Below are 25,198 nucleotides of genomic sequence, written 5' to 3' on the forward strand. Positions count from 1 at the left end.
GTATTACATGATGCCAGAAAATGAAGCTGATTCTGAGGCAAGGTTATGCTGGTAGTAATCTGCTCTTAGTTAGTTGAATATATGTTTGATAAGGCAAGTAGAAATGAAGAAATCAGAATAAGATAAAAGGGATCCTGTTAGTCTGAAAAGATCCATGAACTGCTGCACATACTGCAATGTTTTATTATTTAGGTTTGATCAAAACAAAAGAGGCTGAAAATTTCATAAGCAAAAAAGAGGAAGGAGGATGCAAAAAAAAAAACCAAAAACAGATGGAGACCTAATACTAGTTAAGTGTGGGCGTGTGTTTGTATGTACACACACACACACACCCACGTCTGGCTTTTGAAGCAGATTTTTAAGATACTTTTCAAGATTCCAGAAAATTGTCTACTTTTGTCATTAGCCAATGACAGAGAGACAGAATACTGGACATCAGGGACCTTCAGCCTGAGGTCATATACCTATTCTAAGGTTTAGTAAGACAGACCAAAATACATAAATTAGTGGCTGTCAGTTAATGTGGCAGGGTATGGTCATCACAGAGTTAGAAAACAAGGTAACTATCAAACTTGCTTCAGTTTCTCTCTAGCCTCCTACCTCACATAAGTTGCTAGAATGAAAGTCAGAGTATTTTTTTATATATATATCTTAGTTCGTCTCCTTTTGCTGACAGTTCCCGGAATCAGCTTGGCACCTGCTTAGCTTTTGCCCACCTTGTTCCGGGACTCTCTTCTAGTTCAGAACAATAGGTGATTTCATATTCTTTTTCAGTCTGACCCCTGAGCATCTGGCAGGCGTCATGTTGCCACCCTTATCTTGAGGACCATGAAATTGTGGTAGACTCCCTCACACGTAACTCTAAATAGGAGTTTGAATATTAAAAGGGTCCTTATAGGTGGTAGAACAAGAAGTATGCCTTGAATTTAGAATTATCTGGTGCTATGCTGATAAATAAAATAATCCTGAATTCCAGACAGGATTGAAAAGCTGCTGTGTGTGATAAAGAACAAACCACACACTGGGTACAACCCTATAATAACAAGCAGTGCATTTCTTCTTGCTCTAATCTGTGCCTTATGTAGAGATGAAAGGAAAATGTACAAATGCCCCAGGTCCCTCTGAGTACAGTTAACAGTGTTTCATATATTTAAGAATTAAGGAATCATCTTTTTCCCCAGGCCTGGTAAGTTTAGCATGTTACCAATCAGTTTGGATGCCCCTGTTGAATATTCTGATTGTGTTTATGTATCATTAGTACAATGATAATGGCTAGTTAATCATACAGCTAGCGTGATGTGCTCTTTTAGGAGGGCATAGAATTGACTGAGGGAAATGATGTAAAAGTGCTGCCTGGAGAACAGGGCATTCAACTATAACTCCCATGAGGTTCTATACTGTATTGGCTAGATACATTATTATGTATTAATATAAAAGTTAAATACATCTTTTCTGTTCCAAAGGAAACTCAGTCAAAATAAGCATTCAGAAATACATAAAGAAATGTGAGAGTTTGGTTAGTCATGGACTGAGAAGGTCATGTCTGAGAGTTACAGAATAATTTTTCTCTACTGAGTGGCTGCAGATGAAAGAAATTTAACAACACTCAGAAAAAATACATTTTGCCTTTCCTTACACAGTGATGGCATCTGAAGCTTCCAGAAGTTTACTGTTCAGTGGCATTCAAAAAAAAAACAAACAAACAAACAAACAAAAACCACAAAACAAAACAAAAACCAGGAAAAAAGAAACCAAAACCAGAATGAAGGCTAGAATTAAGGAAGAATTGTCAAACAGAATAGATTCTGCTGCTTAAATCAAGATGCAGGTGCTTAATGAATATTTTGCATATTTCTGACCTCCATCCCTCTATATTACAAAGGATATAAGTACTAGAATAGATGCTGAGTAGGGTGATCAAAGTTATAGAAAAAATGAGATAGGAGTCTTCAACCTAGAGAAGAGAACTGAGAGGTTTGACAGTTGTCCATATAAAGTCATGAATAGCATGAAAAGAAGTGGGGAAAACTCTCAGTTTCCCTTAATAAATAGGCTATGAAGCTTCATATGAAATTATCAAACAATAGGTTCAAGATATATGGAAGATTGTGTGTTTTCTCCAGTGCATCAAACTGATCAATTTATTGCCAGAGGATATTGACTTTTGTAATGTATCCCATGAATCTGGCTCACATAAAGAATAAAATAAAAAACCCTGAAGATTTCTAGATTAATACTTTTTATGAATGATGTAAGTTAAGAATAACATAAGTAAAAGACATATCTGTTTGTTTCTCCTGCTTTCTTACCTAAATGGACACACTGACTACTACTGGAAGCAGAATACTGAAAAGTCTCTTTCTCTAAAAACCCAAAAAAACACCCCACACACAAATAGAAAAACCCACAAAAACTCCTGCAGTCCTCAACACCACTATTTTGTTAACCAACACAGTAAAAAGCTTTGCTTCAGGAAGTCCTTATTGATACTCAATGCTTTTGGTACTGTTTCCCCAAGAGAATGATTAAAAATTATCTATGCCTAACCACAGTTACTCCTTGGAAATCTTCAGCTGCAGGTCTTCTGCTGAGAACACCTTCAGTGGAAAAAAGTTATAAAAAGGGGGAAAAATGTTAGATTTTCTTTTCTCCAAATTGCAGTAAACTGACCAATTAAAATCGAAATTTCTGTGCCTCAGGAAACACATAGCTGAACTCACAGAATTATGTAGGTTATAAACGGTAGAACAGACCGTTACTGCATTTATTTGGACATGCAAACAGCCTATTACAGGTTTTTTAAAGATAGTGGTGTCCTGCTGAAATCAGTAACAGGCATTTATCTTGGGCACTCCTGACTGTGGAGATTCACAGACAAAAATGTGTGGCAAAACAAACCAAAAGCATTTACAAACAAGTTTCCAAGCATTTGTGTTATTGCAAACTTGATACTTTTTGAACACAAGTAAAAACCAGAAGAAAGTAGAAAATATTTGAATAATACAGTAATGTGTGTGTTCTCACCAGGTAATGTTTGTGGTCTTTGGAGTATCTGGAGATGGTCTGTTTTACTGAATATTCTAGCTACAACTTTTAGCATCGGTGATGTAATAAGAACTGCTATATTCTTTGATAACAATGAAAAGACACAATTTTTTTCCCCCAAAGAAATTAAAAAACAGTGTATCTTCACCTTTTCATTCCATTGAAGAAAGCAACTGTGTATTAATACAACTTAATTTTGGAGTAATTAAAATCAATGCAAGTTAATCTGTAACATACTGATAATTCCCTTTCATACTATTTCTCTTTAAAATTAAATAACTAGATTGATACTTGTGAAGCTAATGTGCATAACAAATATTGCACTGAATATAAGTTTGTATTATTTTAGTCTAAAGAACTAAAAGTCGTTAAGCCGTTTTTAAAAATCATGCTGTAACATGACAGGAAAATCTAAGATTAAAAATGTGAAGATACATTATTTTCATCTACACTAATATTCTTTTACGAATTATTCAGAATACTGGAGGAGTTCCTCATCTGTGTAAAAATCATCCTTTGACAGCAATGGTACTGCAACCTCTTCAAACTCCATAACTGGCTTACAGAACAAACTACTCCCTACAGCCCATCAGCAGCACAAGTGAAAGTCCTGAGAAATGCATACAGTTTAACCTTAGCATAAATAAATAAATAAACAAATAAATAGCATTTACATAAGTCACATAAGCTTTAAGAAAACTGCATTCTGGTCAAAGTTGAGAAACTGGACAATTTGTTTAGGCTTAAATGACTACATAGCTGAAAGGCTATAAAGAAAGAAATGGAGTTGTCTAACTGACCAAACTGAATTAATACTTAGCTCTCAAAAGAAGAGAAATATGACCTTATTGTTCTTTATTGTTTTTCCAGAACATAATTGCTACTACTGCTAGAAGAAAACTACTACTGAAGTATACCTTAAGGATGAAAATAAAAAGGTGGTGGTTTTTTTCCCCACTAACCATCTCCCCCAACTCTTTCAGTGTTTGAAGTGTCTTGTATTATCATCAGTAATGTCATTAAGTCACAAATTTGCAATATCTGTTGAGAGACAAGTTCTGGTATTCTTCTCAGCATGGAAATGAGTAGAATCCCTTCCTTCCCCCTCAAAGGATATTGCTACTGTAAATGAAGCAGCACTGCGCAGAGCTGGTAACCAAGTTATCTGATATGTGACTTGTACCTTACTCAAATAACTTAGGACTAGCTCCTGTATCTTCATACAGCTCGATAAAAGGTTTGTTTGCAGTGCATGGTTCAGGGCTCTGGCCTGCAGTACACTCTGCAGAAGATTAGACAGGAGAACCTATTTTAACTCTTAAAACCTGAGCGACTTAAGCGTACAGTCTGATGTGGAGGAGACTTACTCTTCCAAAGATGTATTACAACCTTTGTGACAATACCGATTTACTGTAGAAAAAGCTAGGGTCAGATATCATGCCTCAATGAGAGACCTCTGCCCCTGAGCAACAGAAACATAGCAGTCTGCAGACTCTTACAGCTTCTATCGTTTGCTTTCACACTACAACTGTGGAAAGGAAAAGGAATCAGGTGTGCCTAAAGACCTTTATTTGTAATTCTTGAATCTACCTGCTACTCATTTGTGAATAGATTAAATTCTCACTGAAATCTTTTAGAAAGAGAAGGCTGTTAATGTAAGAAGTGACAAGTTATAGAAGTTTTCATGCCCTTCTCCAGAGATAGCTGCACCATCTCTCAGCCATAGAAATAAATTCTTACCTCTGGATCACTACAGCAGAATATAAAAACTGAAGAATAACTACTCAAAAGTCTGCTTTTGGTTTACCCATTACTGAAGTTAATCTGCACAGGGACAAATCTGACCAGAGCTTGTCCCAGTACATTCAAATTACAAGGAAGGGGGAGAAAAGCCAGCCTTCTTTGTATTTTCTGGTTTTTTTTCCCTATAAATTCTCTTCATTGTTAGACATACCAGATTCTAGTGCACTCTAATATAGACTTGGTTTTAATGCTAGAAATGTAAAATCTCTCAAACCTTTCTTCTGGAAAAAGAAGTCTCTTAAAACTACATTGTGATGATCTCAGAGCTGCAAAGTATCTGCCTGAATGCATGATTTTATTGTAATTGTAAACTATGGGTGGGTGGTATATTATTGTTTATTGATACATACCATCGGTACCCCATTACATTGGTAAAGATTTACCTTTGTCCAATAGGCAAAGGAAAGCAATCTTCCTTTGACAGATGTTTGTGAGATTTTTCCCCTCAAACTTTTCCAGAAATTTCTGCTTTTGCTTGCCAGCCTTAAAGTCATTACAGGACATTTACCCTCTTGCTCTCAATAGCACTTAAACACTTTAAAAAGTGCTTCCTGAGGAGAAAAAGCAGCAGGCAGCGTTGGATTAACACAGCCAGGGTTGGATATACATGACAGCAGTACCTCAAGCCTCCTCTTGCTCCACCTCTCCAAAGCACAAGAAAGAGATATAGAGACCCATCAGCAGCAGCAATTTTGTTCAAAGAGAAAGTGCAGTGAGATTTAAAACCTCTCCTGAGAAATTATAATACTTTCCAATACCTATTGCATCCAAAAATGGATATAGACATGCTATTTGGAGATTTTAAAGCATATATTTTTAATATAACAGGAGTGGCATGGAGATTTGTTGACCAAATCCTTAGCTACAATAAATCAGCTCATAACCTATAGGTGAGAAATCCATTATCCCTAGTGGTCTTTCTGGTTTGGATTATGGTATTGTCACAGCTTTTATTCAATAGCTGGTTCATCAGAAAAATTTACAAACTATAATATATGGTCCCAATTATTTTAGGAAATTAATTAGGGGCTTATGTAGCTGATGTTTTCAACAGTGATTTTGCTTTTAGACCGCAAAGCCCTCTTTTTGAGGGCTGAAGACAAGTCTGGCCTATCTGGTGAGTAGAACTCCAACCTAGGAATGGCTGTGGAGGGAAATTACAACCCACAGTCAATTAAGAAAGTGGTGGGCAGGGGTAGGTAGCAAAGTGTGCAAGGTGGCAGGTACAGGATAGATCTCCAGAATAATAAAACAGGGTGAAAGAAGGGCTACCTCAAGCATGTTATATGCACAGAAATGCATGTAGCCCAGGAAACAAGCAGCAGCAGCTGTAGCTCTGCATGTGGTTACAGAACTGCAACATCATTCCAATTACTGAGCTGTGGTGGGACAACTCACACAAGTTATTGCAATGGGTAGATACAAGCTTTTCAGGGAAGACAGGTCAAGAAGAGGATGAGGGAGGAAAGAGGGAGGTGAAGGAGTAGCTCAGAAGTATGTGACTCCTTCTGTAGAACAGACAACAGTTTGGCTGAGAGTTCAGAGTTTAGGATCAAAGGAGATGTCAGTAAGGGAGAAAGAGCTGTGGGAGTTTCAGTTCACCTGATCAGGGTGAGGAAATGGGTGAAGCTTTTTTGAATTCTGGATCACAGACCCCAGTTCTCATGGGGGAACTCTTTGGCATCTTCTGGAAGGGCAACATCGCAGGAGAGATTTCTGGAGGGTGTCAGGGATAACTTCTTGATACAACTACTGGTACCAAACAGGGATTATGTACAGCTGGTTCAGCTGTTCACAGACAAGGAAGAACTGGTTGAGGATGTGATAATCAGTAGTAACTTTGTCTGGAATGACTGCAAACTAGTGGAGTTCAAGATCCTGTAGAGAATGAGGGAGGTAAGGAACAGAGTCTATATCCTGTACTTTAGGGAAGAAGCTTTTAGCTTATTCAGGGAACTGGTAGATAGGATCAAATGGGAGGAGGCAGCTCTGAAGTGCAAAGGAGCTCAAGAAGGTTGGGAAGGACACTAGCCACACACAAGAATGGTACATCCTGGTTCTCAGGAAAACAAGCAGATGTCTCAGGAAGCCAGCCTGACTAAACAGGGAACTCATGGTAGAGCTTCAATGGGAAAAAAAAAGGGCAGTATACAAGAAGTTGAAGCAGGAAGAGGCTACTAAGGAGAAATTCAGAAGCATTGCTCTAAGGGGTGGTGTTAGGAAAGCTGAAGCTCAGCTGGAGTTAAAACCTGTTAGGGATTTCAAGGGCAATAAGAAGAGCTTCTAATGCTGCAATAGTAGTAAAAGGCTGAACAGGGACAGTGCAAACACAGTGTTGAAAGTTGTTGGTGACTTACTGTCAGCAGATGTGTAAGTATGAAGTGCTCAATACAACCTTTGCCTCAGTCTTTGCTGAGAAAGTATCCCAGGCACTTGTGCTCAGTGAAAGGATTCAGAGAGAACAGCCAGCATTGGAAGAGGATAAAGCCAGGGTTTACTTCAGACAACTCAACCCATGTAAACCCATTGTGGAATAATCGCTGGAGGTAACTTAGAAATTAAACTTATGTTTTTAGAAAAGGTACAGCATTGAAGAAGCTGTCAGGGTGAAGCACAGCTGATATGTGAGGAATCCATTCCACAGAAGTTCCCTAGTAACCATAGATGTCGGCAATGTCAGGAGAACTTGGCGTACTGACTCTAAGAGGAGTTGTCTGGAGGATAGAGCAGTGTGGAGCATCGCGGCCAGGCTCTGTGATAAATGGGAACTCAAGGTACCATGGAGCTGGTATGCTGCATATTTGCTAACCTGAGCCAACAGTCCGTCATACTTTTGACAAAATGCTGTCCTTTTGGTGAACTTTGCTCATTATAATGTCATTATAATACCCAAACACACCTCCATCCCAAAAGTTACCCACCTCTATGGTGCAACCACCCCTCACTGGGCATGCACTTTGAATTTCTTCTAGCCTATGCTTTTAAAAGTAAAGCAAGGAAATTTTACACCAATCATAATAAAGGTATGTATGGCTAGAGTCACTCAAGCTCCATCTGAAAGATAAAAAATAGTATAAAATATGTGAAGTGAAAGAGGGTGTTGGGGAAGATACCTTTGCGTACCACTCTGACTTCTGGGACCTGTCGATGGGCTGAGCCTCTCTTCCCCTGCAGGGGAATGCCTTTGGGTAAGACTGGAAACCTCTATAGTGACTTTAAATCCCTAAAATATTAGAGTTGCTTTGCTTCATGTTAGAGTCACTTCATATTTGTTTTGCATACTTGTAGCCTAGCAGTGTACTCATATCTTTGGCATTTATGTGTGTCCTGTAACCAGCAATCTTATCACCAGTAATCCAAAGAACCTGTGTATCTGTTGCTTTAACAATTTGTAGTATACATTAATCTAGCTGTGATCGTTCTGCTTGAACACGACCAGCCTGGGCATCTGCCAAATTAGTTACTAACAACAAATAGTCTGATGGGTGGTTACTTCTACAACCTTTAGAAAATAAACCATTGACCAAGTCTGAGACTAAGACTGGACTTAGCTGCACCTAGACTCCTCTCAGAAAAGGAGTTTTGAAAGCAAGGGGTCCTGTCTGACCCTCATGACTCAATGGTAGGGTCTCTCCCTAGCCACTCCTCAGACTCCTACCATTAACACAACACCCATGTGATCAGATGGGCTGCACCCAAGGGTGCCGAGAGAGATGGTTGATGTCCTTGAATGGCTGCTGTCTGTCATCTTTGATGCATCATGGAGATCTGAAAACTGGAGAAAGGCAAATATTGCAGTCATCTTCAAAAAGGCCAGTGTGTCAATTTTGGAGAACTACAGACCAATCAGCTTTACTTTGGTGCTTTGGAAAAATCAAGGAGCAAGTCCTCCTGAAACATAATTATGGGCACATGAAGGACAAAGTGCTTGAGAAGAGTCAATATCGACCAAGTGTAAGCCATTCTTGAGAAACCTGTTTGCCTCCTGTGGAAAACCAAATGGCTTTATGGATGAGGTAAAACCAGGGGAGGTAATTTACCGTGGTTCTAATCAAGGCTTTCAACACCATCTCCTGCATTATTCTTATATCCTAGTTAGAACTTTACAGTCTGGATGGATGAATAAAAATAAAAAAAAAATGTGACCGGATAAAAAAATACCAAAATCTGATAGAACTCAGAGAGTGGTAATTAATGGATCTTTTCCTACCTGGAGGCTAGTTACAAGCGGAGGGGTTTATCCTAGGACCTGTTCTGTTTGACACCTTTATCAGTGATCCAAAGATAGTGAACGGAGTGCACTCTGATCAAGTTTTCTGTTGATGCCAAATTGCTGTATCACTTGATACTATTGAAAGCAGGATGGTCATCTAGACTAGATAGGATGAAGGAATGGGCAACAGGAACCTCAGCAAGGTTCTTCAGTGAGAACAATTGCCAAGTTCTGTGCTTGGAAATGAAGAGCCCCCTGCAGTGATACAGGCTGGGACCTGCATTTCAGAGGAACAGCTCTGCTGAAAATAACCTGGCAGTGCTGGTGGATGCAAGCTGCACATAAGCCAGCAGTGAGCCCTGGCAGCAAAGAAAGCCAAGAACATCCTGGGCTATACTAACAGAATCACAACCAGGAGATCCACAGGAGTGATTGTTCCCCTCTCAGTACCACATCTAGAGTCCAATGTCTAGTTTTGGGCTCCCCTATAGAAGAAAGATGCTAATAAAGTGGGTTGATTTTAGCACAGCTGGTCAAGAGCTGGAGTACTTGCTCTGTGAGGAGAGGATGAGTGAGCTGGAGAAAGGACAGCTTTGGGGCAACTTAAAAGCAGTCCCCAAGTACTTGTGAGAATGTCACCAAGACAACAAAGCCAGGTTGTTGTGCAACGAAAGAAGATGAGAGACAACAGGCATGAGTTGAAATGCAAGAGGTTCAGACTGTATATAAGGACAAAGTTTTTCCCCCACGAGGAAAGTCAAGCACTGTAACAGGCTACCCAGAGAGGCTGTGCAGTCTCCATCCTTGGGGGCTTTCAAGAACCAACTGGATGAAACTCTTACCAACTCGGTCTGACCTCATAGCTGACTGTACTTCGAGCAGGAGGTTGGATTAGAGACCTCCTGAGGTCCCTTCCAACCTGAATCATCCTATGATCCTAATATTTTCCAGTTTTTGTTTTTTGTTTGGGTTTGGTTTTTTTTTTGTTTGTTTGTTTGTTTTTTTTTAATATGCAGTACTAGCTTGGCTGTACTTCCACAGAGCTGAGTGACACAACTTGGAAGCATAGATATTTAAACAATTCTTTAAAAATATCATTTTTTCTCATGTCCCTTTAAAAATGTGTGAATATATCTATTCACTTATAGGCACCATAATAAAACTTATTAAATTGCTCACACTAATAGGGTCAAATGCTCAGAGACCATCAGTGATGCAGCTTCGTTGGTATATGCCTAGTTTTCAAAACTAGATTCGTGGTTACTCAGTCCTGCAAATCCTACTGTTCTAAGACATATAATGAAACATTTTCATCTAATTTATGTCCTACTGCTTTGAGCATGATCTATTGCTACCCAAGACACCCTGCAGATAGAAGAATCATATAAGATAAAGTAAATGCACCAGCCTGAAAGTCTATGAAGAGACTGATTGCATTGCATTCACAGATAACTTGGTAAGTATAGGATCTGTAGGTAACAGAGTAGTGAAGTATACTACGCCTCAGGAGAGGCTGGACTTGCTGAATACCTATAAATCAGGTGTGAAGCACATTTGCAGAAGGTTTGATGTGTTCCCAGCCGTATCTACTGCTGATGTTGATTTTTCCAGACTTTGTCTTAAAGCACCTCTAGGATTTCAAGAAAGTCTCCAAATTACAGATAGAGTCCTATGCTATTTTCCAGCCATCATAATACCTTGGTCATCATCTTGCTTTTTGCAGCAAACCAGCCTTCTGCCTCTACCTCTCTCCTTCCTACTTTGTTTCTTGCAAACTTGAAATAAAATTGTACTGTTTGGTCTTAAGATCCCCTCAGCTGAAATGAAGGGGAACCATTTGCATCTGAACTGTACATTGCTGTTCTGAGCTGAGGTACAAAGAAGCAAAATAGTGCTGCTGTGCAGACAAGACTAAACGTAATGCTGTGACTGATGAAAGAGTTACAATTCTGTCAAGACTCTCACGAGCACCTCTGCACACCACCACACTGCTTTGTGCAAGCAATTCAACTTGCTCAGGGCCAGCTCTCAGATGTCTGTATTGTTTGAGATAAAAACACTGCTTTTCCACCAAATGTTGTGCCAGGGAGCAGGAAAGAGTAACACAATGAAGCCTTAAACTAAAGGGAGAATCAAGCGTTTAAGGGCAAGCTTAACTTTAGTTGGAATAAGCAATACCAAATAACTTAGCATAACTGCTATCTATCTGCTGATTTATTGCTTTGCCCATATTCTCTAACACTGAATGCTTAAATCCGTGTTACATACATGATACCATTAGTCTGGCATCCACAGATGCTGAGTTACAGTGGGTCAGTAGTTTTGAAAAAAGCTGACTTTACATTCATTAATCAACATTGTGATAGGTGATTTACATGCAAGCAGACACAGATCACATATGTAATTATCTTTACACAGCATCAAATGTGCAGTAAGCAGGTATACATACAAGCCCGTAGCCAGGGAATGATAGATCAAAATCAGGTTCCTAACAGTTATAATGGTGAGCTACTCTAGGAATGTAGACTTTCAGTACCAATTATGTTGCACAGCCCTTGAAGTGTTGTAAAGTGGCAGCCACACACCCTTAATCATATTCTTTGCTTACACACTGTATTCAAGCCTTCAAATCTTCTTGTGCTGGGATTGCTTTTCAAGGAGTCTTACTGTTTGTTTTGGGGGTGTGTGTCATCATTATTGATTTTTTTTTTTCTCGTTATCAGCATATTATGCAGTATATTTTGTATTCTGCAGTAGCCTATATGTTAGAATCTTTGTCCCTCAGACTAGTGGTACATTTGCGGACATTCCAGTTCATCCATACAGCAAATGTAATCACAAATTCATCAGTACGCTATTGTAATTTAAAATTACATTCAAGAAAGGTGTTTTCCTAACCTGCTTTGGATTTATTTTTCAAGGTAAAATTTACATTTCTCAAGAATTAACAGTTTTCATACACCCCTCCCCTACCATTTTTCCAGACAAACATTTTAAGTTTACAAAATTTAAATCAAGTAAGACTGTCTTACTCTGTGACATATCAAAATATAATTATATATTCTGGTAGTCAGCTGAACTTTGTCCCTAATTTGCATCTTATCTTGAACAATTTATTTTCCTACTTGTCATGAAACCTATGACTGGGGCTGATCTTTTATAGACGACTTGGCAAGAGTGAATAATTAGAAATACAGTTCCATCTGCATTAGAAGAGTTTTTGTCCAAATTTTGGATGCAGGCCCTGCTAGATGCCTCCCTAAAACTCCCTAATAGAAGCGCAAGAGATAAAACATCAAGATGAATACAATGAACTACCATCTGGGAAATTGGTAAGCTTTATCCTTTCTAAAGTAGTATGTAACTACTTTATTCTCATTTAAGACTGATTTTACCCAAATTAGTGTCTCTGAATCTATATGATCTTTTTCTAGTTCTAAGGAAAAATAATGTATTTGTATCATCATACATAAAACACTATATTCTTTTGAGTAGAGGGTCTAGGATTTTGGTTTTATGTTGCTCCAGCTAAACTTTGTTTAATAAAACAGGTTTGAGAAAATAAATCACTTACTTGTCAAGCGTAGTAAACCTGCTGTTTTGAAGTAACATTAACAAGCCACTATTGTATTCAGTAAAACAGATATTAGAACTCCATATACATAAATACTTTTTCTAAATTCCAGCAGCACAGCAGTGGTCAGGATATTCCAAGAGTTTCAGAAATGTGACCAATTATGTAACAAGATATGCTGAAAGACTTCATAATTAAAAATTAGGGCATATGAGACATAATTAAAATGCAGTTCAACAACTTTTTTTTTTATTTCAGTGAACTACACAAAAGATAAAATATGAAAGACTGCAGAGATACCAGAGAGTTAAGTCTCTTGTGTATATCCATAGAAGCAAATATACTTTTACTCAGGTCAGTCTATGCAACTAGAGACGATTTATCACCTTTCTTAAAACAAGTGTAACTTCTTACTGTTTCTCCAGGTCAGAATAGGGCATGATCAACAGTGCAGGGGGTACAAGAGAAGGCTAGAAAGTGAGAAAATGAAAAAAAAAAAAATAAAGCTAGCCTAAGAATATTCAGTTCCACTCACTCCACATCCTTTGAATTTGATTACAGAGTTAAAATAACTCAGAACAGCCTTTGAGCTGCAGCTCGTGGAGATCATTTCCCTGCTCATAAAAGTCTATAGAGGTGATGTTGACTGTCCCAACACAACTCTGTGGGGTTCAGAAGGGACTATGAATAACTTCTTTCTGTGGCATACCTATCAATGCTGCTTCAATATGCCTCAAACATATTCTTCCTCAGTTTTTATTTTATGTGGTTTCTATTAGATTATGGCATCTTGCTTATTTAGAAAGATAAGAATGGAGTACCCTAATCACAAATTAAATTTTCTGGAAGATTGATGAATGCAGAACAGACCAGGTTCTGCATTCTCTTTCTGTTCATAGAGGTTTACATCCCTCTTCCCACGCACATAAATCCCATAGCTTTATGGTTACAGTTCTTTGATGAGAATGGGAAGATGTTATAGCATCACAAATTATGCTATAAGAAAGAACCTGGGCAAAACCAAGGAAGACTATAAAACTCTGGGGGAGAAAGTGAAAAATATTGGTGCTCAAGTCATCTCCTCCTTCATTTTACCAGTTGGAGAAAAATGGGCAGCCTGTAATAGATGAATAATGCAAATCAACTCTTGGCTACGTGGATGGTGCCATCGCGAGAGTTTTGGCTTTTATGACAATGGGACTTTCCCCAGCCACCATAGCCTGTTAAGGAGGGATGGAATCCACCTGTCTAGAAGGGGCAAGGGAATCGTTGGCAGCAGGCTGGCCAGCTTGGTGAGGTGGGCATTGAACTGAAGGACTTAGGGGTCAGGGTCCAAAGTGTCATTGCTAATGCCATCACATCCAACAGGGGAATAAGCCAGGCCAACCAGAGCAGTGACAAAGGTGCCTTAGCTGCCTCACAAGATGACAGAAGACCAACACACCTCAAGGGTGTGTATGGCTGTAGCGGATCCTCATGCACCTCTCCAGGGAAACCTGAATGCTGAGTTACCTCTCTGAAATGCCTGCACACCAACACACTCAGAATGGGGAATAAACAGGAGGAATTAGAGATCTGTGTGCGGTTGCGTGGCCACGATCTGATTGCAGTTACAGAGACACGGTGGGATAGCTCACATGACTAGAGTGCTGTCAAGGATGGCTACATACTTTTTAGGAAAGACAGGCCAGAAAGCGAGGTGGGGGAGTTGCTCTTTATGTAAGGGAGCAACTGGAATGCATCGAGCTCTGCCAAGGGGTGGAGGGAGAATGAGTTGAAAGCTCATGGCTAAAAATTCAGGGGCAAGCAAATATGGGTGACACTGTCATGGGCATTTGCTACAGGCCACCTGATCAGGAAGAGGAAGTCAGTGAGACCTTCTACAGGCAGCTGGAAGTAGCCTCACAATTGCAAGCCCTGGTTCTCACAGGAGACTTCAGCCACCCTAATATTTGCTGGAAAAGCAATGCGGCAAGGTGTGCACAATCCAGGAGGTTCCTGCAGAACACCAAGGATAACTGCTTGATACAGGTGGTGGAGGAGCCAACAAGGCAAGATGTGCTGCTCAACCTTATAATAACGAACAAGGAAGGGCTGGTTGAGGATGTGAGAGCTGGGGGGAGCTTTGGCTGCAGTGACCATGAGATGATGGAGTTGAGGATCCTGCGTGGTAGAAGCAGGGCAACCATTTGGATTACAACCCTAGACTTCAGGAGAGCTAACTTTGGTCTCTTCCAAGTCCCACTTGGAGGAATCCCATGGGTTAGGGCTCTAGAAGGTAGGGGAGTCCAAGAGAGCTGGTCAGTATTCAAGGACCACTTCCTCCCAGCTCAAGTTTGGTGCATTCCTAGGAGGAAGAAGTCAAGCAAAGGAGCCAGGAGACCTACATGGATGAGCAAAGAGCTTCCAGTGAAACTCAAATGGAAGAGGGAGGGTCACAGTATGTGGAAAAAGGGACTGCCGCTTGGGAGGAATATAGGAACATTGTCAGGGTATGCAGAGATGCACTGAGGAAGGCCAAGGCCCACTTGGAATTAAATCTGGCGAGGGATGTCAAGGATAACAAGAAGGGCTTCTTCAAATGCATCAGCAGTAAAAGAAAGACGGGGGATACAGTGGGCCCACTGCTGAACAAGGAAGGGGCCCTGGTGACGCAGGATGCAGAGAAGGCAGAGTTACTGAATGCCTTCTTTTTTTCAGTCTATACTGCTAAGGCTGGCCCTCAGGCATCCCAGGCCCAGAGGTGAGAGGGAGAATCTGGAGAAAGGAAGACTTCCTCTTGGTTGAGGAGGATTGGGTTAGAGATCATTTGGGCAAATTGGATCCTCACAAATCCATGGGCCCCAATGGGATGCACCCATGAGTGCTGAGACAGGTGGTGGATGCTGTTGCTAAGCCACTCTCCGTCTCCTTTGAATGGTCATGGAGGACAGGAGAGGTGCCTGAGGACTGGAGGGTAGCCAATGTCACTCTGGGAGACTATAGGCCAGTCAGCCTCACCTCCATGCCTGGAAAGGTGATGGAACAGTTCATACTGGAGGTCATCTCCAGGCATGCAGAGGAAAAGAAGGTTATCAGAAGTAGTCAACATGGATTCACCAAGGGGAGATGGTGCTTGACCAACCTGATAGCCTTCTATGATGGCGTGACTGGCTGGGTCGATGAAGGGAGAACAGTGGATGTTGTTTAACTCAGCTTCAGCGAGGTTTTTGACACTGTCTCCCATATCATCCTCATAGGTAAACTTGGGAAGTGTGAGTTAGATGAGTGGACAGTGAGGTGGATAGAGAACTGGCTAAATGGCAGAGGTCAGAGGGTCATGATCAACAGTGCAGAGTCTGTTTGGAGGCCTGTAACTAGCAGTGTTCTCCAGGGGTCTGTGCTGGGTCCAGCGCTGTTCAACATATTCATCAGTGACCTGGACAAAGGGACAGAGTATAACCTCAGCAAGTTTGCTGGTGATACCAAGCTGGGAGGAGTGGTTGATACACCAGAAGGTTGTGCTGCCACCCAGCGAGACCTGGACAGGCTGGAGAGCCGGGCCAAGGGGAACCTCATGAAATTCAACAAGAAGCAAGTTCAAGGTCCTGCCCCTGGGGAGGAACAACCCCACGCACCAGTACAGGCTGGTGTTGACCTGCTGGAAAGCAGCTCTGCTGAGAAGGACCTGGGAGTGTTGGTGGACAGCAGGTTGTTCATGAGCCAGCCCTTGTGTCCCAGGAGGCCAAGGGTATCCTGGGGTGCATTAAAAGGAGTGTAGCCAGCAGGTCGAGAGAGGTTATCCTCCCCCTCTACTCTGCCCTAGTGAGACAACATTTGGAGTACTATGTCCAGTTCTGGGCTCCCCAGTTCAAGAAAGACAGGGAACTGATGGAGAGAGTGCAGCCGAGAACTACCAAGATGATCAAGGGACTGGAGCATCTCTGTTATGAGGAAAGGCTGAGACACCTGGGTTTGTTTATCCTAGAGAAGACTGAGGGGGGATCTTAACAATACTTAATGATATTTATATCTAAAAGGTGGGTGTCAAGAGGATGGAACTGCATGCTTTTCGGTAGTGCCTAATGACAGGACAAGGGGCAATGGGTACAAATTGGAACACAGGAAGTTCTACCTGAATATGAGGAAAAACTTTTTTACTGTGAGGGTCACAGAGCAGTGGAACAGGCTGCCCAGGGAGGCTGTGGAGTCTCCTTCCCTGGAAATATTCAAAACCCACCTGGATGCTGTCCTGTGCCCTCTGCTCTAGGTGTGCCTGCTCAAGCAGGGTGGTTGGACAAGATGATCTCCAGAGGTCCCTTCCAACCCCTACCATTCTGTGATTCTATGTTGTCACAATCATACCTCAAGAATGAAGAGATAAATTGGTTTTCTCTTATTACAATGTTGTAATAGAAATAGTAGTACCAAGCAGGTGAGAACATAAGACTTGAACAGATCTGAGGTTAGGCCACTATGGGTGTCTGAGATCCATGGGAACTTGTTGATAGATGGCTTATAGTAGCACGTTCTAATACCTAAGTTGTGGAACACACTTCAAAAGACATTTAAAAATGCTACTTAAAACAACAGGACAAGAGCTAGAAACAGTATTGCTGCACTGAATTTATGTGTGAGGGGATCATAAATTTTAAAATTGACTTAAAAGGGGCACACATTAAAACAATTGAGAAATTTCCAAAGCTTGATAGGTTTTTGAGAATTTAAACTTTTCTTAAGTATATGAAGTAGGCAATGCCATCTTTAAAAATATATTTAAGCACAGAATTATAAAACAGACCTATCTCAAGTGAGAGTAAATTAGTAAATACAAGATGTACACACATCAGTGTAAACTGATTCAAGTACATTGGTTTCCAACGTGATTTATGGGAACGCAGCTGCTCATTATGTGACCAAAGCATTTTCTCAACATTTCTCCAAGTGGAGCTTCAAAGCTGCCTTACTTAGAACTATGATTCTACGTAGCTTAGGTTGGCCTTCTGAAAGTCATCTGGTCCAACTCTGTGCTTAATGTTAGGCCAGTTAGATGAGATTACTCAGGAACTTGTCCAGTCAAGTTTTGTGTATCTTCAACAGATGGAGATTCCACAAGCTCTCTGGGCAAACTGTTCCAACATTTAAACTGTCTTGTTATGAAAATACTTTTCTTTATAACTAATTGGAGCTTTCAACATTCCAAACAGCATTCATTGCCTCCTCTCCTATGACTGTGCATCTTCAAGAATAATCTCACTCTGCCTTCTGCATATTCTCCCATTAGCTAGTTACAGATAACAAGATCTCCCTTTGTCTTCTCTTAAGGCTGAATAAACCTTTTTTTTTTTCTCAGCTGCTTCTTGTACATTACACATTCCAGCTCCCTAAGTGGCTGTAAGATCCTCCACTGGACATACAGGTATGTCAATGTCTTTCTCATACTGAGGATCCCAAAACCTGACACTATTTAAAAAGTGCTCTTACAAGGAGCGAACAGAAGCAAAGAGTTTCCTTAATCTGTGAGGTACACTCTTCCTTATACAGTCCAGTTTGTATTGTCTGCTTTTGCTGTAAGGGCATAATGCTGATTTATCTCATTTTGTTGTTCATGAGGATCATCAGCTGTAGTCTGTGCTAGATTGTACTTTTGCAGAGCGTTAGCTCATCCCAGTTGCTGGACTTGGCATCTGCATTTATTTTTACTGAACTTGATGAGGATCCTGTTCATATATTTCTCCAACCTATTGAGGTTCCTCTTAGTAGCAGTCTTATCCTCTAATCAATCAGCTGCTCCTTCCAGTTTGGTATTGTACATGAACTTGCTGAGAGTCCATCATTCAGGTCATTAGCAATGGTAATGGACCTCATATATTTCTGATGATCACCACTTGAAATGGACCAACACTTTGACTTTGTATTGCTCTTTACAACCCTCTGAGCCCAATTATTCAGCTGTGCAACTTATTATCCATTTATCGAGTGCACAACTAATCAACTTGCATATCAAGACAGCATGAGGAACTAAGTAAAAAGCCTTACTAAAGATAAGGTATACAGCATTTCCTGTGATCTGCTCTTCTATTTATCCAGTCATTTCATCACAGAAGGCTATCAGCGTGGTCAGACATAATTTGCCCTTGGTAAACCCATGCTGACTGTCCCAATAATCACAATGTCTTTCAGGTGGCTGAAAATGGCTTCCAGGTAAATTGCTTTGTAATCTACCCAGACACTGAGGTCAGGCTGACCAGCCTGTAGCTTGTTGAGTCCTCCTTGCCCTTCTTGAAGATAGGTATGCCACCTGCCTTTTTAAAGTCATCAAACTTCCTCATGACTACCAACATGACTTTAATAAAAGTTTATAAAAACTATAATCTTTTATAATAAAAAGATAGTAAAAAATATGTCCTCTAACAACATTACCCAGCTTCCTCAGCACCTTTGGAAGCATGCCATCCAGTCCCATGCACTTGTGTATACAGAGTAGGACTAGGTCCTCGCTATCTTCCTCCACAGTAGAGGAACAGCTTCTGCTCATCTTCTACCAGCAGTTTAATGGGCCCAAGAGACCTGGGGTCATACCTGTTTAGTGAGGGCTGGAGGACTGGGAGAAAGGAGGAGAGAAGAAGGGAGGGAAATCAAGTGGTGGGAGGGATTTCAGTCCTTTGGTTTTTCCCTTCATCACCACCTCACCTGCCCCACTGAATAGCAGTAGCCCATTTTCCTTACACTATCTTTTGCTGCTGAGCTAGTTACAGGAACTTTTAATACCTTTCACATTGCTCCCTAGTTTCAAATCCAGCTAAGCTTTGGTTTTCCTAGCTCTATTCCTGCCTGCTCAGGCAAAACCTTTATGTTCTTCCTAGGTAACCCATTACCACTTCCACCTTCTGTACACTTCCCTTTCATGACTAAGATCTGTGACCATGACTGATCATATCACTCTCTATCCCTCAGTGAATGCATAACAATACTAGGATGCCAATGCTTCTTAAGACTTTCACATGCACAATAAACTGAGTAAGTATATTAAGGAGATTACAACAGAAGAAAGAATTCACCCCACATTATTTTGCAGCTTAACTATTGATCAAATGTCTGCCCTTGAAATTTCACATTCTCACATACATAAAAATGACCCTGGTTCTTCGTTCACTAAAATCAAGTTACAAGAATGAAACGTTTACATAGATATAGAAACTATTTGAATAATGCCTTTCTTATTTCAAGTTATGAGAACTGAGTAAGAGCAGGCAAAATGTTTTCAAATGATGTATGACAAAGAAAATTGCTTCATTTCTAGAGTAAAAAAATGAAAGCTTCTGTGTCTGGTTTATGTTATTATGCTTGTAATTATTTGTTACAGTAAAGCCCAGAGGCACATGATAGCAACTATTGTGCAAAAGCACAGTTTTGTAAGATGAATCCAACACCATAAAACTACATTAGTGCAAAAGGATGTTGAGGGGCACACTCCATGATGGGTTATTTTTCCTTTAGTTACATCCTGTTTTTCTAGTGCTCAGTAATATAAAATAGCTTCACAGTGTTTCATAGCTCAAACACTGTTATACTACAGTAGTAGACAGGGTCCTTGGTTCAGGATTGAGACTTCATTTCTGGGGCTTGTGTATGGACATATAAATCTGGCTTTTTCTCAGAGAACATATAGTAAAGTTGGTACTTCTTACAGCTTTAAACCTATTTGACAGAAGAGCAGTCCCATGCTCCCTCCTCCCCTTTCCACTGGCATTCATTTGGCCCTTTCAATTGTACCAGATAAGTTAAATCACACATACAAAAAACCCCAACCCACTCACCCAAAACAAACTCCAAACAAATAAACAAACAACCCTCCCCAAAACCCTACACCACCCAGAAAAACCACAAACACACCTACCAAAAAAAAAAAAAAAAGCACCCCCAAACCAAAACAACCCAAACAAAAAATTCTCAAACCACCAAAAAAAAAAAAAATTTACTTACTGCAGAGAAAGACAAACAGAGCTAGTTGAAAGAACAGGAATAAAAACTTTCTCCTTTCAACATATCTGGGCCATGAGTTCAGCTCAAGCCGCATCATATAATTTCACCCTTTGGCTAGATTTTAGAAAGTGTTTAGGCAGCTGAAATTAGAGATACCTCTGCAAAGCCTTAGGCTTCTGTTGGAGGTTAAGGTGCATGACAGCCACTGTTCTGCTAGCCAGATAAATCAGAACTCAGAAAATTACAGTAGTACACTCCCACCAGACATCTTACACACACACACACTTCCAGTAAGCGCTGGCCATAGGACACAAGATAATATTGTCTCAAGACAGCAAAGACCCACGTACCTTGAAGTATACTGGTATACTGCAGGTTTGCTTTTCATACAGCATCTATCTAGAAGAGGTGTAAGCAGGGCAAGAGATATGCTACATTCACAATTTTTCCACAGACCAGTCTTTAAGAATAACCTAAACCTCTTTACTATGTTTACTTCACATTACTCTGATAAAATGCAGTCAGATATCTTGAATAGAAATAAAATGGCTGAAATTGAGGCTACATAAGTTCATAATCATAGCTGTCATAAAGCACAGAGGAGAAATAAAATGTGTGTACAGCTGGTACTGAGGGGAAAAAATATTAAAAAAGAAATCACTTATATATGAAGTTAACTGTAGAAAGCAAATCCCCAAGCATCTACCCTTTCAACAGCTGAAGACATAGTTGCTTCTAAGTGTTATTTTTCCTGCTTGTAACACATCTGGAAGATGACCTTAAAAAATTAGTTGTGCATTTTTGATATCAACCTATGGAAAAAATTACACACTAAACCTCATCTCATGCTGCATTGATGCAAGCCACAAGTGTTACTATTTAGAGGGCCTGGAAGAACAGAATTTGAATGTGCTTACTACACAACCATGCATACACGTACAGCTTGAATATATGTTATATGGTGTCATTCTGTCATTTAAACTGCCTGTAGAGATCTGGAGGGTCCTTTGTCATCAAACCTCAATATTTCACTAAGACAGATGGTATCTGTATGCAACCTGAGTTCAGGCTGCTCTTGTAACAAAGTCGTGGTGTATATAACCTAGAAGCACCTTTGTGGAGGAACAGGCTGGGTAACAATATCTGATAAGATAGGAATGTGAACATAAACAGTGTACATGAGTGGAGTACTCAAAGCTGTTTGAGAGTATACTTGCAAAAAATAAAATAAAATAAAATAAAATAAAAAACCAAAACAAACAACAACAACAACAAAACCCCAAACCAACCAACTGAAAACCCACACTGGTAACACCGAAGATGATTAACAACCGTTGGATTAAACAATAATCAGGTAATGACCAAGAAAATTTTGGGTAAGAAAAAAAAAAAACAAACAAAAAAGATGAGCCATCTTGAAGAGATATGAAAGAATCATGAAGATTTGTATAAGTGAGAAGAGAGAAATGCACTTAAAATGGTTTGGTTATGCCAGAAGCCTCCCTGGGGTGTCTTGGCCTTTGCCCAGGCTGGACAGAGCAACCTTCCCATGGGATATCATGAGGAGTCTGCACCAGCTCCTAGTTTAACAGTATGGGGCACAGTACATAGGGACCCACGACTTTGGAGTCTGGGGTGGCACTTGGCCTCCTGAGGGGCTTCATCAGCTATGTGTGTGCTAGCAAGTTGCAGGGAGTGGGCTGCCACTTACAGCTGGAGCATCCACATCTCCAACACAGGCCTGTGCAAGTAGGGTACCCCACTGTGCCGAGAGATGGGGTCTAGTTGTAATCCACTTGTCCCACTTGTGAGTGGAGTGCATGTGATTGTGTGAATGTGTCCATGTCATTAAGACTTTGGCAGATTTGTTAAGAAAGAGTGTTCACAAATTTGTGGTCATTTATGAATAGTTTGTGTCTATTGGCATTTCTGCTGTATTGCTGGCATCGATCCTCAATCTACAGTTCCCTGATTGATAGTTAATCATGTATTGTTAAAAAACAAAACAAACCCAATAAACTGTTCTTGTCCTTATATGGTCCCCTGTGTTATTATTTCTTGGAGTTAACTATTCTGTCTGAACAAGCTGGCTTTGAAGAAGCAGCGCAACACACACATATATATGTTCATTGTAGTTTATTTTTTTTATGTTTTCTAAAGGCACTAGGGATGTCACCTTGCCATTAAGGTAAGACACTGACAAATGAGTGTTAACACCTGCTTAATTCTCTTCATTTGGACTAATATCAGTAAGGGTACATCAGTGATAAGAGGGAGGAAAAAAAAAAAAACAAAAAACCAAAACTGACAAACCACAACTGACCCTTTTATTTAGACTATGGATTTAAAGTAATTTACCTGGATAAGAAACAAAAGCTATATAAAGTTAGAAGCTGAGAGCATACTTAGTACCAGCGAGCTAGCTGCAATTTCTGCAGTGTTCTCAAACCTAATAGATTTTAGGTATTAATTACTAAAAATAAGAAGCAATTGGCTAATCTAGACCCTAGTGAACTGAGACATTTGTATAAAGCTATAAGGCACCATTGCTAAGTCATCTCTAGAGCTACTTGACTGCCTACACTTGAACAGCAGCTTCCTAGGTTATGACGAGAGGTGATTATCTTCCAGGAGATTAACCTCCATTTATTAGCTGAGTTATTCTCTGTTATATTCTCTTCTTATGTATATATTGTTGTAAAACAGTCATGCTTTTGCTATTGTCACTCATACCATTAATAACTCTGTTTTGTAACCCTGCCAGAATTCAACGTTATGTGGTTTACTCACAACATAATTGGCTAACTTTATAATGGGGTTTTGGTTATCTGGGTTCACTAAACTAAATCCTTCTATACTCTTCTCAAGGTCACATGCCAAGTACCTTTAGAGAACTTAAACATAAATACATATACAGACACACACACCTATATACAATTATATATACATAGACACACATATATATAAAAAAAAACCCACCATACCCAAGTATGCTGCTTCTTTAAAGCTGACTTCAGTCAAGGTAGTTAATTCCACATAAAAGCAGGAAAAATCCCACTGTATTTAAACCAATAAATGTTGTTGGTTTTTGCACTAGAAGCTTTCTGTAGGTGTTCACAGGCTGATATTGCCTATTTCAAATACCTTTATGAGTATTATGCTTTTTGAGGTAGACAGCTTTCTAAAAGGCCAGGGACCCTGTTACTCAAGAGGTCTGCTTCAGCATGTGGTAGAATGTCAATTTGCGAAGCATATATTCTAAACCAGATCTTCTGTTTGAACAGTGGTATTTTAATCAGGTTTTTCCCTAAGGACACTGTCTTGGACCTATTGAAAAAATAGCTGGTTAGAAAGTATTTCTGAGCTTGCACATGACTTTAGGTGCCAACAGTTTGAATTTACTGTAGCTAGCTTTCTGCCAGCAGATATGCATCCAGACTGCTAGAGTACAATATTGAAGGTATAAACCAAGTGTGGCTTCTGACATTACAAGTGGCACCTATGTGAGTTGTCTAATTACAGCTATAACCGTTGAACACAGAAGGCTTTATCCATTAACCTGTTTCAAAGGCTTAATGGCAAGCTACCTCAAAGTTTCAGTTGTCACTCAATATGTAAGTCATCCTCAAGCAGAGGCAATACATAACTAAAGCTGCTTTAGAAGGCAGGTGTCATACATGTCTTTCTAGAGTATTTCTACACTCAAATCTGAAAATTATATCAGCCTGCAGACATTTAATACCCGCTAAGTGTTTAGCAAGAACATGCTTCTATGTGGTATTACTTCAGTGAGATAGGTAGAAGAGTACACAGTTTTAGACTATGGGCACAACTTGAATATTCTTCTGCCTAAGCAACTCAAATGTGTATCAACATTAGAGATAAATTGCACTGTTAATTAACTTGACCATGGGGAGGTCGACTTTAACATTTGTACCTATGGTCTACCAGTGTTCCTGAATTCCAATCAAACCTGTCTGCAGAGATTGTCAGTTACTTAAAAAATCACAATAGGGAAACAGATTACCTGAGAAGAAGGAATGAAACTTGTTATTCTTGCTTAAATCTCTGCTTTGCTTACTGAAACTCTCGTTCTGATTCACTACTGCTTAACTTTATTGATAGGATGAAAGCTAGACCTAGATTTGCTGCTCACTTGTTTAATGTAAGAACTCCCCTCTTCTCCCTAGAGTTTCTAGTATACACATAAGCCAACTCTAACAGCCATTACAGGTAGTAATTTAATGATCAATATCTTTTTGTGGCATTAAGGGATCAAGAAGCCTCACTTGTACATGAGTACAGGAAACACAAGTTAGCAGTTAACTGCTCCTGTCCTTTGCTCAGTGATTAGTCACACAGGACAAGCAAGAAAGGGGAATCAAACAAACACTCTGAAACAAACCTACAGTCACATACAGAAAGACACTGCATTTCTGTTAAGAGATGTTTTACTTTATGAATAAGCTATTTTTCAGAAGCTTAAAAAACTTCTGAAATAGTAAAGAAATACATTTACTAGTAATACAACTTTAGGAAAGTTAAGCAATTTTAAGGGAGAGCTTCTTACTCATATTTTAAATGCTTAAGTCCTTTAG

Source organism: Phalacrocorax carbo, chromosome 4 (genome assembly GCF_963921805.1).
Source record: "Phalacrocorax carbo chromosome 4, bPhaCar2.1, whole genome shotgun sequence".
Taxonomy (NCBI): domain Eukaryota; kingdom Metazoa; phylum Chordata; class Aves; order Suliformes; family Phalacrocoracidae; genus Phalacrocorax; species Phalacrocorax carbo.